This window comes from Haematobia irritans, chromosome 1, assembly GCF_050003625.1.
Source record: "Haematobia irritans isolate KBUSLIRL chromosome 1, ASM5000362v1, whole genome shotgun sequence".
In the NCBI taxonomy this organism is placed as follows: domain Eukaryota; kingdom Metazoa; phylum Arthropoda; class Insecta; order Diptera; family Muscidae; genus Haematobia; species Haematobia irritans.
Genome location: NC_134397.1, coordinates 213757326 through 213770025, shown reverse-complemented (window position 1 = coordinate 213770025; position 12700 = coordinate 213757326). Strand labels below are relative to the sequence as shown.

The 12700-nt window shown below is 29.2% G+C and overlaps 1 long non-coding RNA gene across 1 annotated transcript; it reads left to right on the top strand.

Moving 5' to 3' along the window:
- The first annotated feature begins 621 nt into the window (after positions 1-621).
- Positions 622-1269, top strand: LOC142222568 (uncharacterized). Its single transcript, XR_012718326.1, has 2 exons — positions 622-799; positions 863-1269. It is a non-coding gene; the product is annotated as an uncharacterized LOC142222568 (long non-coding RNA).
- The last annotated feature ends 11431 nt before the right edge of the window (positions 1270-12700 follow it).

Here is a 12700-nt window from a genome sequence, read left to right as displayed (position 1 = left end):
TGGGGGCTATACGTAAAAGTGGACCGATATGGCCCATTTTCAATACCATCCGACCTACATCGATAACAACTACTTGTGCCAAATTTCAAGTCGATAGCTTGTTTCGTTCGGTGTGTTAGCGTGATTTCAACAGACGGACGGACGGACGGACATGCTTAGATCGACTCAGAATTTCACCACGACCCAGAATATATATATACTTTATGGGGTCTTAGAGCAATATTTCGATGTGTTACAAACGGAATGACAAAGTTAATATACCCCCATCCTATGATGGAGGGTATAATAATGTTTCGGCATAATAATAATGTATCAAATAATATATGTGCTTCCTGCAAAATATTTTTGGAACATATATATGTTAGAGAAGCGATATTTTATGAGGGTGTAACTATAGTATAAATGCCGACCAATTTTTGTGTGGTTCTTGGTAGGTCAGATACTCAAATTAAATATGGGAATCCGATATTTGCCAAAATCGACTAAACAACTTTAAACAAAAATGTCGATAAGTTGGCATTGGGTGAAAAAGGGAATACGATGAAAATATTTCTAAGTTTGAGAGTACGTGTAGACAATATAATTTATTTTAAAAATTACTTCAAACACTTTACATATGAGATGACTTTTGATGGTATAAAATGAACGAATATCGAAAATTTAAAAAACCAAAAATTCGTTAGACCAAATTCAAAAATTTCAGATTATACAGTCCTTGATTGCTTATTTGCTTAGTGTGATGGTTTTTTCATATCTGCGGTCAAATCGAATCTAATATTTTAAAGCCATATACAAAGAGGTAAACATCAAGTAAATAATCCCAACCTGAGATAAACAAACCCTTTTCGTTTCTATTCCATAGAGAGATCCCATTTGCGAAATGTCAATCACGTGTGGCTGCTGTTCTTCATCAATAGTGAAAGGATATGCATGGAATATTGATGTTGATGATGATAAATCGTAAGCCATACACATAAAATGTCAATCTGTTGATATTCCTAGTATTGTGAATGCAGCTTTTGAAGAGACCGGAGATTATCAATGGTGATGTTGATGATGATGATGATGGACCCCTACCAAGTTATTGGACAAATATTTGGCCAATGTCCTGAAAATATTTGATTATGAGTGGTAGTACAGATGTTAAACAAAACACCCACTTTTTTAGTTAAGCAGCACATGTATCGAAGTACTGAAGGATATCATATCCAAAGAATGGGAGTGTGGTTGGGTAGATGAGCATGAATAGATTCGAAATTTTTATTTTAATTGACATTTATGGTTTTTTTTGAAACCCTATTTTATAGTGATGTCAATAAAATTTCACCTGGATTGAGTGATTGATTATTTGATAAAATCGGATTTTTACTCAAAGCCGGTACTATAAGCTTATCTGACCATCCTCGTATATCTACATTGATGTGTAGACCAAATTATTTAATTGTGCAGAGTATATCGAACTAAAAGAAAACCATAACGCATAAAACATTTTTAATACAATTTCACGGCCAATCTGTTTACTTTGTTATTTTTTTTTGCAAAGTTTTCTTGAACCATCCATCACATGGGAGTACACACTCGTAGACACATTCAAATAAATGTATGTTTCTATAACCAAAAACTAACCGAAATAGCCATTTATTTTGCATTTGTTACACTTTGACCACCAAAAGTGTTATTTAAACTTTTGTTGTGATAGTGATGTGTCTGAGTTCGTGGCTTGTAATCACGGTTGCCACTCGTGTCAAAAATAATCTACCAAAATTTTAAGAAATTTACCAAATATCTACCAAACATAACAAACCAACATTCTATTTCTATGGAAAATTTTGTCAAAGTTTTATTTCTATAGAAAATTTTGTCAAAATTTTATTTCTATAGAAAATTTAGCCAAAATGTTATTTCTACAGAAAATTTTGCCAAAATTTTATTTCTATAGAAAATGTTGTCAAAATTGTATATCTATAGAAAATTTTGTCAAAATTTTATTTCTATAGAAGATTTTGTCAAAATTTTATTTCTATAGAAAATTTTGTCAAAATTTTATTTCTATAGAGAATTTTGTCAAAATTTTATTTCTATAGAAAATTCTGTCAAAATTTTATTTCTAAAGAAAATTTTGTCAAAAATTTATTTCTATAGAAAATTTTGTCAAAATTTTATTTCTATAGAAAATTTTGTCAAAATTTTATTTCTATTGAAAATTTTGTCAAAATTCTATTTCTATAGAAAATTTTAACAAAATTTTATTTCTATAGAAACTTTTGTCAAAATTTTATTTCTATGGAAAATTTTGTCAAAATTTTATAACTATAGAAAATTTTGTCAAAATTTTATTTCTATAGAAAATTTTGTCAAAATTTTATTTCCAATGAAAATTTTGTCAAAATTTTATTTCTAAAGAAAGTTTTGTCAAAATTTTATTTCTATAGAAAATTTTATTAAAATTTTATTTGTAAAGAAAATTTTGTCAACATTTTATTTCTAAAGAAAATTGTGTCAAAATTTTGTTTCTATAGAAAATTGTGTCAAAGTTTTATTTCTATAGAAAATTTTGTCAAAGTTTTATTTTTATAGAAAATTTAGTCAAAATTTTATTTCTGTAGAAAACTTTCTCAAAATTTTATTTCTATAGAAAACTTTCCCAAAATTTTATTTCTATACAAAATTTTATTTCTATAGAAAATTATGTCAAAATTTTATTTTTATAGAAAATTAAGTTACATTTTTATTTTTATAGAAAATTTAGTCAAAATTTTATTTCTATAGAAAATTTTGTCAAAATTTTATTTCTATAGAAAATTTTGTCAAAATTTTATTTCTATAGAAAATTTTGTCAAAATTTTATTTTTATAGAAAATTTTGTAAAAATTTTATTTCTATAGACAATTTTATTAAAATTTTATTTCTAAAGAAAATTTTGTCAAAATTTTATTTCTAAAGGAAATTGTGTCAAAATTTTATTTCTATACAAAATTTTGTCAAAATTTTATTTTTATAGAAAATTTAGTCAAAATTTTGTCAAAATTTTATTTCTGTAGACAACTTTCTCAAAATTTTATTTCTATAGAAAACTTTCCCAAAATTTTATTGCTATACAAAATTTTATTTCTATAGAAAATTATGTCAAAATTTTATTTTTATAGAAAATTAAGTTACATTTTTATTTTTATAGAAAATTTAGTCAAAATTTTATTTCTATAGAAAATTTTGTCAAAATTTTATTTCTACAATTTTATTTTTATAGAAAATTTTGTAAACATTTTATTTCAATAGAAAATTTTGTTAAAATTTTATTTCTATAGAAAATTTTGTCAAAATTTTATTTCTATAGAAAATGTTGTCAAAATTTTATTTCTATAGAAAATTGTATTAAAATTTTATTTCTAAAGAAAGTTTTGTCACAATTTTATTTCTAAAGAAAATTTTGTCAAAATTTTATTTCTATAGAAAATTTTGTCAAAATTTTATTTCTATAGAAAATTTTGTCAAAATTTTATTTCTATAGAAAATTTTATCAAAATTTTATTTCTATAAAAAATTTTGTCAAAATTTTATTTCTATAGAAAATTTTGTCAAAATTTTATTTCTATAGAAAATTTTGTCAAAATTTTATTTCTATAGAAAATTTTGTCAAAATTTTATTTCTATAGAAAATTTTGTCAAAATTTTATTTCTATAGAAAATTTTGTCAAAATTTTATTTCTATAGAAAATTTTGTCAAAATTTTATTTCTATAGAAAATTTTGTCAAAAAATTTTTTTTCTATAGAAAATTTTGTCAAAATTTTATTTCTGTAGAACATTTTGTCAATATTTTATTTCTATAGAAAATTTTGTCAAAATTTTATTTCGAAAGGAAATTGTGTCAAAATTTTATTTCTATACAAAATTTTGTCAAAATTTTATTTTTATAGAAAATTTAGTCAAAATTTTATATCTAAAGAAAATTTTGTCAAAATTTTATTTCTTATATTATGGATGTTTTTATTATATTCGACCTGCATATAGATTTTCCAATTGATAATTGTTGATAAAAACGAGCTCGAGGTCTGGTTTTTATCAAATTTTTTTTCTAAAGAAAACTTTCTCAAAATTTTATTTCTATAGAAAACTTTCTCAAAATTTTATTTCTATACAAAATTTTATTTCTATAGAAAATTTTGTCAAAATTTTATTTTTATAGAAAATTAAGTTACATTTTTATTTTTATAGAACATTTAGTCAAAATTTTATTTCTATAGAAAATTTTGTCAAAACTTTATTTCTACAATTTTATTTTTATAGAAAATTTTGTAAACATTTTATTTCATTAGAAAATTTTATTAAAATTTTATTTCTATAGAAAATTTTGTTAAAATTTTATTTCTATAGAAAATTTTGTCAAAATTTTATTTCTATAGAAAATTGTATTAAAATTTTATTTCTAAAGAAAGTTTTGTCACAATTTTATTTCTAAAGAAAATTGTGTCAAAATTATATTTCTAAAGAAAATTTTGTCAAAATTTTTTTTCTATAGAAAATTTTGTCAAAATTTTATTTCTATAGAAAATTTTGTCAAAATTTTATTTCTATAGAAAATTTTGTCAAAATTTTATTTCTATAAAAAATTTTGTCAAAATTTTATTTCTATAGAAAATTTTCTCAAATTTATATTTCTATAGAAAATTTTGTCAAAATGTTATTTCTAAAGGAAATTTTGTCAAAATTTTATTTCTATAGAAAATTTTGTCAAAATGTTATTTCTAAAGGAAATTTTGTCAAAATTTTATTTCTATAGAAAGTTTTGTCGAAATTTTATTTCTATAGAAAATTTTGTCAAAATTTTATTTCTATAGAAAAGTTTGTCAAATTTTATTTCTGTAGAAAGTTTTGTCAAAATGTTTTTTCTATAAAAAATTTTGTCAAAATTTTATTTCTATAGAAAATGTTGTCCAAATTTGTTTCTATAGACAATTTTGTCAAAATTTTATTTCTATAGAAATTTTTTCAAAATTTTATTTCTAAAGAAAATTTTGTCAAAATTTTATTTCTATAGAAAAATTTTTCAACAGTTTATTTCTATAGAAAATTTTGTCAAAATTTTATTTCTGTTGAAAATTTTGTCAAAATTTTATTTCTATAGAATTTTTTGTTTTTAATTTTATTTCTGTAGATAATTTTGTCAAAATTTTATTTCTCTAGAAAATTGTACCTCTTAAAAAATTTTATTTCTATAGAAAATTTGGGAGCCACCGTGGTGCAATGGTTAGCATGCCCGCCTTGCATACACAAAGTCGTGGGTTCGATTCCTGCTTCGACCGAACACCAAAAAGTTTTTCAGCGGTGGATTATCCCACCTCAGTAATGCTGTTGACATTTCTGAGGGTTTCAAAGCTTCTCTAAGTGGTTTCACTGCAATGTGGTACGCCGTTCGGACTCGGCTATAAAAAGGAGGTCCCTTGTCATTGAGCTTAACATGGAATCGGGCAGCACTCAGTGATAAGAGAGAAGTTCACCAATGTGGTATCACAAAGGACTGAATAGTCTAAGTGAGCCTGATACGTCGGGCTGCAACCTAACCTTCTATAGAAAATTTGGTCAAAATTTTATTTCTATAGAAAATTTTCTCAAAATTTTATTTCTATAGAAAATTTTGTCAAAATTTTATTCCTATAGACAATTTTCTCAAATTTTTATTTCTATAGAAAATTTTGTCAAAATGTTATTTCTATAGAAAATTTTGTCGAAATTTTATTTCTATAGAATATTTCATCAAAATTTTATTTCTATAAAAATTGTATTTCTATAGAAAATTTTGTCAAAATTTTATTTCTATAGAAAATTGATGTATTTGGAGAGGTATATTTTGCAAAATCTACCAAAACATTAAGAATTCTACCAATCTACCAAACAGTAAAAAATTTACCATTTTTGGTAGAATTCTACCAACTGTGGCAACCTTGCTTGTATTGTGTAGGAAGGATTCATCGTCGATTTGTTTATGGTGATGACATTTGACAGTTGACATTTTGTATCATTAATCTTGGAATGCATAACCATTCATAGAGTACATAGAGGAATGTCGTAAATTTAACACGCAGACAAAACATGTGTCATTCTGGCAGCACGCATACTGAATGACCAGCAGGATAAACATAAAAGCACTTGTGATATACTCTCGTGTTTTTTTTTTTTTTTTGTTTTCTTTGAACTCATCTAGTCAATTTCATGACATTTTCAACACATATTGGTGTCGAGAACATATCTGATATATAATGTTTATCGTCGCGTGTTTTTTGTATTCATTTGGTCAAGTTGTGAAGATAGGAGGTTACACCAAAAACGAGGAAAAATGTGCTATGTGAACAAAATGCAATTTTTTTCCTGTGATACATCACAGATAAGAATTTTACGACAAAATTTTTTTTGCGATATTTTTATATTTTTAGTGCTACTCAAATCGTTTGCAACGCTATTTATTTCCAGTTAAAAAGAAATGGTCAATTTACTGAAAATAAAAATATTAGAATAACGAATAGAATGTAAAGCTTTTGTTTATTAATTCATCTTTAACGATCTTGGAACATAAGGCAGTTAAAGACAATGTTTTTTTTTGTATAAAATACCAAAAGGTATTGCTTCTTTAAAATAAGGACATTTTTATACCCACCACCATAGAATGGTGACGGGGGTATAATAAGTTTGTCATTCCGTTTGTAACACATCGAAATATCGATTTCCGACTATATAATGTATATATATTCTTGATCAGGGAGAAATTCTAAGACGATGTCCGTCTGTCTGTCTGTCTGTTGTAATCACGCTACAGTCTTCAATAATGAAGCAATCGTGCTGAAATTTTGCACAAACTCGTCTTTTGTCTGCAAGCAGGTCAAGTTCGAAGATGGGCTATATCGGTCCAGGTTTTGATATAGTTCCCATATAAACCGACCTCCTGATTTGGGGTCTTGGGCTTATAGAAATCGTAGTTTTTATCCAATTTGCCTGAAATTTGAAATCTAGAGGTATTTTATGACCATAAAGAGGTGTGCCAAAAATAGTGAGTATCGGTCCATGTTTTGGTATAGCCCCCATATAGACCGATCTCCCGATTTTACTTCTTGGGCTTATAGAAACCGCAATTTTTATTCAATTTACCTGAAATTGGAAATCTAGAGGTATTGTAGGACCACAAATACGTGTGCCAAAAATTGTGAGTATCGGTCCATATTTTGGTATAGCCCCCATATAGACCTATCTCCCGATTTTACATCTTGGGCTTATAGAAACCGCAGTTTTTATTCCATTTACCTGAAATTGGAAATCTAGAGGTATTGTAGGACCACACATACGTGTGCCAAAAATTGTGAGTATGGGTCCATGTTTTGGTATGGTCCCCATATAAAACGACCTCCCGATTTGGGGTTTGGGCTTATAGAAACCGTAGTTTTTATCCAATTTGTCTGAAATTGGAAATCTAGAGGTATTTTAGGACCATAAAGAGGTGTGCCGAAAGTGGTGAGTATCGGTCCATATTTTGGTATAGCCCCCATATAGACCGATTTCCCGATTTTACTTCTTGGGCTTCTACAATCCGAAGTTTTTATCTGATTTGCCTGAAATTGGAAATCTAGAGGTATTGTAGGACACAATAATTATGTGTGCCAAAAATTGTGAGTATCGGTCCATATTTTGGTATAGCCCCCATATAGACCGATCTCCCGATTTTACTCTTGGGCTTATAGAAACCCCAGTTTTTATTCAATTTACCTGAAATTGGAAATCTAGAGGTATTGCAGGACCACAAATACGTGCGCCAAAAATTGTGAGTATCGGTCCATGTTTTGGTATGGTCCCCATATAAAACGACCTCCCGATTTGGGGTCTTGGGTTTATAGGAACCGTAGTTTTTATCCAATTTGTCTGAAATTGGAAATCTAGAGGTATTTTAGGACCATAAAGAGGTGTGCCGAAAATGGTGAGTATCGGTCCATATTTTGGTATAGCCCCCATATAGACCGATTTCCCGATTTTACTTCTTGGGCTTCTACAATCCGAAGTTTTTATCTGATTTGCCTGAAATTGGAAATCTAGAGGTATTGTAGGACACAATAATTATGTGTGCCAAAAATTGTGAGTATCGGTCCATATTTTGGTATAGCCCCCATATAGACCGATCTCCCGATTTTACTCTTGGGCTTATAGAAACCCCAGTTTTTATTCAATTTACCTGAAATTGGAAATCTAGAGGTATTGCAGGACCACAAATACGTGCGCCAAAAATTGTGAGTATCGGTCCATGTTTTGGTATGGTCCCCATATAAAACGACCTCCCGATTTGGGGTCTTGGGTTTATAGGAACCGTAGTTTTTATCCAATTTGTCTGAAATTGGAAATCTAGAGGTATTTTAGGACCATAAAGAGGTGTGCCGAAAATGGTGAGTATCGGTCCATATTTTCGTATAGCCTCCATATAGACCGATTTCCCGATTTTACTTCTTGGGCTTCTAGAATCCGAAGTTTTTATCCTATTTGCCTGAAATTGGAAATCTAGAGGTATTTTCGGGTCATAAAGAGGTATGCCGAAAACGGTGAGTATCGGTCCATATTTTAGAACGATCTCCCGATTTAACTCCTTGGGTTTCTAGAAACCGTAGTTTTTATCTGATTTGCCTTAAATTGTAAATATTCTGGTATTTTAGGCTCACAAAAACGTGTATCGGATTAAGTTTTTATCGGTCCATTTGGTAATGCCTCCATATAGACCGACTTCACTTCTTGAGGGTGTAGAAAGCGCACTGATCATGAAAATTGCTTGAAACTCAATGTAAAATTTCCAGATTTTACTTCTACAGATTTAAGATTTCAAATCAAAACGTTATTGTATAATTTTCTTGCACACTTACAAGAGATGTTAATGATTCCTCTAAAACTCAAACAAAAATGGTTCTTATAAATCCAGAATCTGATATAGTCCTCATAGGTGAAATCTTTAAATTTATCTTCGGGAAGTGTCCTCAAGTCCTCAAGCCCTCCTGAAATTTCAAAGGAACCCCTAATATTTGGTTCATGGTGGTGGGTATTTAAGATTCGGCCCGGCCGAACTTACTGCTTTATATACTTGTTAGGTAGTTATTTTGCTTCAAATCTAGACTGTCGAATTTTGTCGATATGTAAACAAAGCTATTCACACTGAAAATAATATTGACCTTAAAGCCGGTACTCTGTTCGGTTTTCGCGTTGAAACTCCATACAAAATTAAAAAATGCGAAAAACTAGCGAAATTTTTCCATTTGTGGTACTTTGTTTTTTTCGAGTTGAAAAACTGACGTTTATAGCATGGCGCCATTTGCAATGTGAATTAAGAAATAATTTATTTATTAAAACTATTTGTGTGGGTTTATAACACAAACACGGATTATATTTTTGTTCCGAAACTATACAAAGGATCAAAGGAGCAGCAGATCAATTGCCCAAGGAAAATAAAATGTTAATTTTGTAATAACAAACAGCAACCACCAACTTAATTCAATATCGCTCCCTGTAAAATAGCGCTCCAAGTTACCTAAATAAACACCGCTTTCTATGTGCGAAATAATGGTTTCTATAAAAATTTTTCGCAAGAATGAACATAGTACCGGCCTTAATATAAAAGATTATGTCACCTAAATTGTAGGACGCTTAATTTACACAATATTAAGTACAAATTTCAGATAATTTTAATTAAAAGAATTTGTACACAAAGAAAATTTCATTAAAATGGAGCCAACGAAAATTTTTCATTGACGTAACGAAAAATTTTCATTAATACAATCACCCTTATTCTTGAAGTCGCTCTCGCCGTCGCTTTTTGTCGCTTTTCGTCTGTCGCCACTGATTGGTAATCCGTTCGTCAATATATTCTGCTATCGATGAAAATCGGTATTCCTGGTGTCGCTTTTTGTCGCCGTTAAATTTACCAGCGACGAGTTTAGTGATTAATTTTTGAAGAAGTTATTTAGACACCTTGGTGCAATGGTAGCATGCCCGCCTTGCATACACAAAGTCGTGGGTTCGATCCCTGCTTCGACCGAACACCAAAAAGTTTTTCAGCGGTGGATTATCCCACCTCAGTAATGCTGGTGACATTTCTGAGGGTTTCAAAGCTTCTCTAAGTGGTTTCACTGCAATATGGAACGCCGTTCGGACTCGGCTATGAAAAAGGAGGTCCCTTGTCATTGAGCTTAACATGGAATCGGGTAGCACTCAGTGATAAGAGAGAAGTTCACCAATGTGGTATCACAATGGACTGAATAGTCTAAGTGAGCCTGATACATCGGGCTGCCACCTAACCTAACCTAGACTTTATTAATCGAACAATTGAAAAGTAAATTTAAAAAATTAAATTTTGTAAGAAGTAAAGTGACTAATCTTCAAAAATTACAAAAAATGAAAAAAGGAACTAGATATCAGCCATTAGATGAACTAGACTAACTCCAACGATTTAAAACCAATTGGAACAAATGGTTTGTAGTTCAATGCCTTTGGCCTTTAGAGACAAATGGTAAAAAAGAACACTGTACAATTAAAGTAAACGTGTTGATTTTCAATTACATTTATTTTTAATAGAAATCCTTCAAGGCCAAAGTATTTTATTTAGCACCAAACTTAGGTAACAATTGTGTCGAACTTTGAATGATCCTTGGACACATAATGTCAACGTCGTTCCAATTGTATATGCCGGATGTTGTTATTGTCCTAATGTAGATATGTAAATCATTTCCCGAGTCAAATTTATAATTTATTTTGATTTTCCAAGTCAATATTGTATTAAGGCCGGTACTCTGTTCGGTTTTCGCGTTGAAACTCCATACAAAATTAAAAAATGCGAAAAACTAGCGAAATTTTTCCATTTGTGGTACTTTGTTTTTTCGAGTTGAAAAACTGACGTTTATAGCATGGCGCCATTTGCAATGTGAATTTAGAAATAATTTATTTATTAAAACTATTTGTGTGGGTTTATAACACAAACACGGATTATATTTTTGTTCCGAAACTATACAAAGGATCAAAGGAGTAGCAGATCAATTGCCCAAGGAAAATAAAATGTTTATTTTGTAATAACAAGCAGCAACCACCAACTTAATTCAATATCGCTCCCTGTAAAATAGCGCTCCAAGTTACCTAAATAAACACCGCTTTCTATGTGCGAAATAATGGTTTCTATAAAAGTTTTTCGCAAGAATGAACATAGTACCGGCCTTTACAAACAAACTGCATTTTAAACGCAAATAATTAAAATTCAGTTTTGCACATCAGCTGATTGTTTTCTTTCACGATGATCCTTGTGCCATTGATCTCAGCGTCGTCGCCATTTTTGTAGTTTTGGAAGCTTTAACTGTCCTCGAATATATATCCACATTTTTTCCGCGTCAAATTAAATATTTTTTCTTGATTTTCCGACTTAGAATTGCGTCAGAAATAAAAATATTTTAAACCAAAAAAAATAAAATTCACTGAGTAGTTGTAAATTCCTTAATTAATTTGTTTAATTTTTATTTATTTATATATATAAATTTTTTTATTTAGTTTTTAGTTTTTTTATTTAGTTTGTATTATGTTATATCATTTTTTTATTTATTTTATTGAGTCTTTTTACTAACTTTTTATGTTAGTATTGCTGTGTTACTCACATATTCATGTTTTTCTTTTTACTTTTTTATTTTTTTTTTATTGTTCTTATTTTTTAATTTTTTAAATTGATAATTTAATTTATATTTTTTAATAGTTTTTTTTTCTTAATTTTAATAATTTATTTGTTGTTTTAATTATTGTGTATTTGTTTGTTTCAAATTCTGTTTAGTCACTTATTGATACTATTTTTGTTATTAATTTCTACTTTTTAAGCTCCTAATTTTTATAATTTGTAATTATTGCAGTGTTTGTGTAGTTTTGGAATCCGTATATGGCTTTGCAGCTTGGATTCGCCAAGAAAATAAATAAAAAAATTCTTTTTTTGCACATCAGCTGATTGTTTTCTAGTGATATCGGCCTTTTATTACCGAGTATTGTAATTGGTACAAAAAGTAATCGTCGTCGTCGTGGTCGCCGTCGCCACTTCGCAGGAATACCAAATGAATGACGAGACGACTTAAAAGCGACAGACGACAAAAAGCGACGGTGAGAGCGAGGGCGACTTCAGGAATAAAGCCTAGTACTAAGATCACGTTTTCACGCGAAAAACTGTTATACTCCATATAAAAAAGGTTAGCGCGGAATAAATGCGAAATCTTTGTTTTGAGCATTTTAAAGCAAATATTTATACAACCCTGGATTTTTCGCATGAAAAAATAGGCAGGTATATTATTTCGCATAAATAAGTTAACATCCCTTGGTTTGAGACCCTATTTACGGAGATATATGAAGATATTCGTTTTTCGCATAAACGAACTTAGTACTAGGCATAAGGGTGAATTTGTTTAGTGAAAAACGAGCTGTCAAAGATCTTTAGGTTTGAGCTTTGTACCCCCAAATCGACCTCAGGTCGTGGATAAAAGAGGAGAAACAGGAGCTCGATATCCACATTCTTGGCTACAATATCCCCACAGCCAAGAACCCTTATATTAACGAAACCCAATAATCATTCTAAGACAGTGAACACCACCAGAACATTGGATTTTTTTTTGGTGTAGAAATAGAACAACTTCTGAACGAGAGCAAATCTGTTAACAACCTCTTCT